The sequence below is a fragment of the Arvicola amphibius genome, chromosome 4, assembly GCF_903992535.2.
Source record: "Arvicola amphibius chromosome 4, mArvAmp1.2, whole genome shotgun sequence".
Taxonomy (NCBI): domain Eukaryota; kingdom Metazoa; phylum Chordata; class Mammalia; order Rodentia; family Cricetidae; genus Arvicola; species Arvicola amphibius.
The window spans coordinates 149,218,414-149,223,769 of NC_052050.1; the positions used below are offsets into that span (position 1 = coordinate 149,218,414).

A 5,356-nucleotide genomic window follows, 5' to 3' on the forward strand; every position below is an offset into this window, starting at 1 on the left:
ATCTATAGCTGCCTGGGCATGCGACTGCCAGATTCAGGAGCACAGCATCCAGCCGTTCAGAACTGAGCCACCTTCTTTGTCCCAGGCATCTGTTCCTCAGGAAGATCAACGTGTAAGGAGTGCATGCATGATAAGGGGGGCATGTATGCTACAATATGTGTGTCTAGGTCAGAGGACGACTTTATGGAGTCAGGTCTCACCCATCTTCACACGGCTTTTATGAACTTTTACCTACTGAATCATCTCTTCAGCCTAGAACTAGAATTTATAAGGCAGAGTATCATATCTATGCCTTTAGGATTCTCGAAACTTAAAATAAGAAAAATCAAAATTTCACTTGTTTACCCCTACTCTAGGTTTTAGTTTGCTGCAGCGCTATCTAGCACCATTATAAACCCCCTTATCCTGCTGCTGTCTTACTGCATGATTCTGTGGGACATGATGGCGAGAACGGGGGATCCCGGTGAAGAGTTCTATTTTGCTCTTGCTGTCTTTCTGTAGCCTGGACCAATGCACAGCAAGTAAGTCCATAAAACATATTAACCAAACTTCAGAGGAAATCTGCACTCCAGGAAGACGTGCTTTCCTGGGAGTTACTCAAGCCCTTGGCAAACAGTTTTATCTTCTGGGAATGAGGTTTCTGGAAGCAGTTGACTCAGTCTGACAGGTCAGTTCCTGCACACCTAAAATGCTAATCCCTACTTGTGAGTTATTAATGGAGTGTTTCTCTGTCCGTGTGCCTTCTTTTGGAAGGCATTCTACAGGCACTGCCAAGCAAGGCAGCACTGCAGTCATCCTGTTGTGAAGAATCACTCCCCTCCTTCCTGGGTAACTCGATCCAAGGCGAGGAAGTCCTGGGCCATCTGAGACACCGCTGATGGCCACACAGCTAAGCCCTGGATCTCAGTAGAGACACGACTCCAAGTCATGAACAGGGCCATGCAAACCCAAACCACAAATGCCTCAGAAGGCCAGAAGAGATGAGCTTGGAGAGAAAGAAACAGCCTGTGTGCCTGTCAGGAAGGAAAAAGTCAGATGCTCAGAGGCATCCCGCTGACCGCCAGCAATGACATTACATGAAAGTTACTGATTCTTCCTAAAGCATGGCCTTCTCCTGTTGTACTAGAGTGGCCTTAAGATCTTTGCACAGAAGCTATCCCTCACTAAGACAAGCCCCTTAGGACACCACTCGGCTCTCCGCAGCCTGTCTGAGCTCTCATCTCTGCTGGCTTTCCAACACTGATGCTTCACACAGACTTTTTCATTCTCTAGAAAAACATCAGGCTGTTTCATCTTGTAGTATCTGAACATATACTGTCATGTTAATCCCACAGATGCAAGGAGAAAGACCACTGGCCCAAATGAGACCAATAAAATTAAATTGATCATTTTTTATTCCTGTACATGGACTGTCTCTCACTAAGTCTGGGGTCAAGAGGTCAGCATTGGTTGTGAGGAAAATAAGGTTTTAATAGCTCAGATATCCCGAGCTATAAATATTTAGATTTAATAGTTAATATGGATAATATATAATATAATAATATATAGCTAATATAGAAAATTTCCAAATGTGAAATTTATTAGGCAAATAAGCAGGGATCGCAGAAGTAGAACGTAAGGAACATAAGCATAACAAGTTGGTCATAACAATCTTTTTTTTTAACAAACCAAATTTGGTTTAATATTTTGCAACAACAGAAAACAAACCCAAGCACTACACACTAACAACATAATACAATCCCGGAAAGAGGGAATGCAGAGGCTACAAGCATAAGCTAAATCTTTACAGTGGATCACAGAACTGCCTATGACCCAATTGGCGGTGACAGGACAAGCAGGTACTATATCTGGAGATGCCATATTCCCGCCCCAGGAGCCCCTGGCAGCAAAGCCTATGGTAGGACACTTTCCTGTTTTCACACAATAGTAGGAGGCATAGCCACTTAAGAGTATGCAGTCCCCACAATGAGCAGAGGTGGACCTGTTGCATTTTGGTGGCTTCACTGGCTCTTTTTCCAAGCTGCTTGTACTACAGCAATGACTAACAAAAAAGGTCCATAGTTTCTGGTGATACGGGGCACCTTCTAGGGCACAGATGTGAATTTCCATCAGTCTCAGGCTTGGCTGCAGTTCCATACACCACACCACAAGAGTGGGTGATGACAGCAGCTAGCCCACACCTGAGACCCTCCCTTTATCCTTGGAGGCTCTTATCCAAGCCCTTGTTCCTGTGAACGTACTTGGGGCACAGCACGTATTTCTCCAGGTGTGGAGCTGGAAAGGTGCAGGCTGGCAGCAGGAAGAGGGCAATCACTTTCCCTTTCTTCTCGGGTACCCAGGCTCGTCCAGCATGAAACTGCAGTCAAACTCAACCACTTGAGTCTGCAGGAAGGCTTCCCCCGTGGACCACACACCACAATTCCCCATGGGTCTCTGGTGTTGCCATGGACTGCAGGGCCTTGTTCTTCTTAGCATTGGGTGCAGTTCTGGCCCTAGACGCCAACACTGCCTCAGAGGCAGTTGTCACAACAGTGGTGCTGACTTCAAAGAGGACAGAAGGTTCAGTAAGGGCGGGTACCTGCTCCTCGGAACAGGGACCACTTCAAGGGGAACTGTTACCTGAGGACAAGGCACTTGCCCCTCCTCTGTCTCTGTCTTTGTTTTTTTCCAAGAAATTTTCAACCTGACCTCTTTTGATATGTCAGGAACATTTTTTAAATCAGACATTTGGTCGGGCAAAGCCCCTGCAAGGAGTCATTTATAAGCCTCTAATTTCTGTTCTTTGCTGCTCAGCTTCATCTCCTGGCACCATGCCCACAAAACATCTCGGTGAATCAGTTTCAGTGGGGGCTGGGGCGGGGCAGATGAACCTCTAGAGGAAGAACTGGTACCTTCCTATAAGTGGGTCTTGGAGTCTCAGCATCTCCTGCTTCCTCTTGGTCTACAATCGTTCTCTTTTGCTGTCTTGTTTTTTTTTTTTTGTTTTTTTTTTTTTGTCTTTTCCCCTTTTCAGGGGTCTTCACAAAGGATGTTCTTGGCTGACTAGACAGCTGGCATTCCACTTCTCTGGGCTCTCCTGTGCTGCTCAACTCCTTGTTTCCAGCATGCTCCATCTTCAAATTAGATGAAACCGCCGAAAGAAAATTCTTCCTGCTTCCAAATGACCTCTGGTCTCAGTTGACTTTTTAGTCATAACAACCTTTTGAAACAAAAGCATAGTTGCAAGGCGGTTATAACAATCTCTAGAAACAAAGGCACGGCTGCTGTCTCTGGAGCAGGTAGGCAGTACAGAACCATGTGTAAATTAAGGTGACAGGTGAGACATAGCCCAATCCGTATGAAACAGATTTAATTGTAAATAGTAACAAACCTAGATTGTCTTTACTATAATATGGCTTTCAAACCCAAGATGGAGGCAGGTTTGTTTATCAGTCTGTGCTGGCAAGATCTTCCTCTCAGCCCTGTGCTCTGCTGCCACCTTTAGCACTATTTTTCTTCCCGCCAAGAACAGGCCCAGGCTTGTCTGCTCTGGGTCCCCTGCTTTCACAACACTGTGGGGGGCTCCACTAGAGGACTGACCATAACTCCCTGCAACCGACTCAGGAAAAGCTAAGTTCATTCTTGGAAGTCTCCAGCTGTGGCTGCTCTCAGCCACACCTGCTACTCAGGTGTTTTTGCCTGAGTCTGATTCTCAGTGTGGGTTCTGATGCTCTGATAATTGGTGCTGACTCTCCAATTCACAGATTAGTTCTCTCGAGCTGCTAACGTTTATAAAAGAAATCTTCCTACCAGACATCTAAACCTGGAGTGTTCAGAAAAAAAATTTTAAGGTTCATAGCAGAATGTACCAATACTACCCACAACTTCCACCGTGTTCCTTCTGGGTCAATTCCCTCTCCCCCTCCCCTTACCCCTCTCTCCCTCTCTCCCTCTCTCCCTCTCCCTCTTTCTCTCTGGTTAAGAGCACTGACATGTTCTCCCAGAAGACCCAGGTTCAAGTCCCAGCATAGACATAAATATAGGCAACGCATCCATACATAAAAAATAAAATGAGGAAGTTTTTAAAGCCTTCTGTAGATGGAGCGGCGGGGCTGCGTCCCGCCACCCGGCTAGCTTTACAACCAAAATAATTACACGGAAACTGTACTCATTTAAACACTGCCTGACCCATTAGTTTCAGCCTCTTATTGGCGAATTCTCACATCTTGCTTTAACCCATATTTAGTAATCTGTGTAGCACCACGAGGTGGTAGCTTACCAGGAGAGATCTTAACCTGCATCTGTCTGGGAGAGGAGAGGCATGACGACTGACTATGGCGACTGCCTGAAGCGTCTGCCTTCTCTCTCCCAGAATTCTGTTCTGTCTGCTCCGCCTACCTAATTTTCTGTCCTATTAAAGGGCCAAGGCAGTTTCTTTATTAACCGATGAAGGTAACACATAGACAGATGACCCTCCTTCATCAGCCTTCTCTGTTCCTCATTATTAGCACCCATCCTATGCATGATTTGACAGCTGGCAGGAGTTGTCAATGCCTCTGTCAAAAGTACCTATGAAAAGTACCCTTCAAAAGCAACTCAAGGGAGAAAAGGTTTGTTTTAGCTGACAGTGCAAGGTACAGTCCACCACAGTTGGGAAGTCAAGGCAGCAGGAGCTTGAAACAGATGGCCACATTATATTCACAGAGAAAAAAGCAACGGGTGCAGGCTTGCTCGTGTTCAGCTTGCTGTCAACAGTTTATACACTAGCCATCTTAATAGGTGTGCTGGCAGAGACTCAGTAACATTGAGCTGTAGACAAGCCGGTGGGGCTTTTTCTTGATTAGTGATTGATGGGGAGGGCTCAGCCCATTGTGGGTGGTGCCATCCCTGGCCTGGTGGTCCTGGGTTCTATGGAAGCAGGATGAGCAAGCTGTGAGGAGGAAGCCAGTAAGCAGCTCCTCTCCATGGCCTCTGCGCCAGCTCCTGCCTCCAGGATCCTGCTCTGTTTGAGTTCCTGTCCTGACTCCTCCATGGATATAGTGATATAGAAGTGGGAGCCAAATAAAGCCGTTTCTCCCCAATCTACTTTTGGTTACGGTGTTTCATCACAACAATAGTAACCCTAAAACAATGGGTATAAAATAGGTACACAAATCAAATTTTTACTGACAATAAGTAATGAAGGATTTTACTTTAAGGCAATCCTTTGGGATCTCCGGTTACTCTTTGGATTGTATTAAGCTTTCAGTGTATGTGTGGTGGTGGAGACACGAATGCCCTGGCAAACATGTGGAGGTCAGAGGACAGCTTGCAGGAGCTGATTCTCTTCTCCCATCATGTAGATCCTGGGGATCAAACTCAGGCTGTCAGGTTTGGT

The 5,356-nt window shown here is 46.1% G+C and overlaps 1 pseudogene; it reads right to left on the reverse strand.

Annotated features, from left to right (window-relative positions):
• Positions 1–2,194: 2,194 nt before the first annotated feature.
• LOC119811189 lies at positions 2,195–3,113 on the reverse strand (annotated as a pseudogene).
• Positions 3,114–5,356: the final 2,243 nt, after the last annotated feature.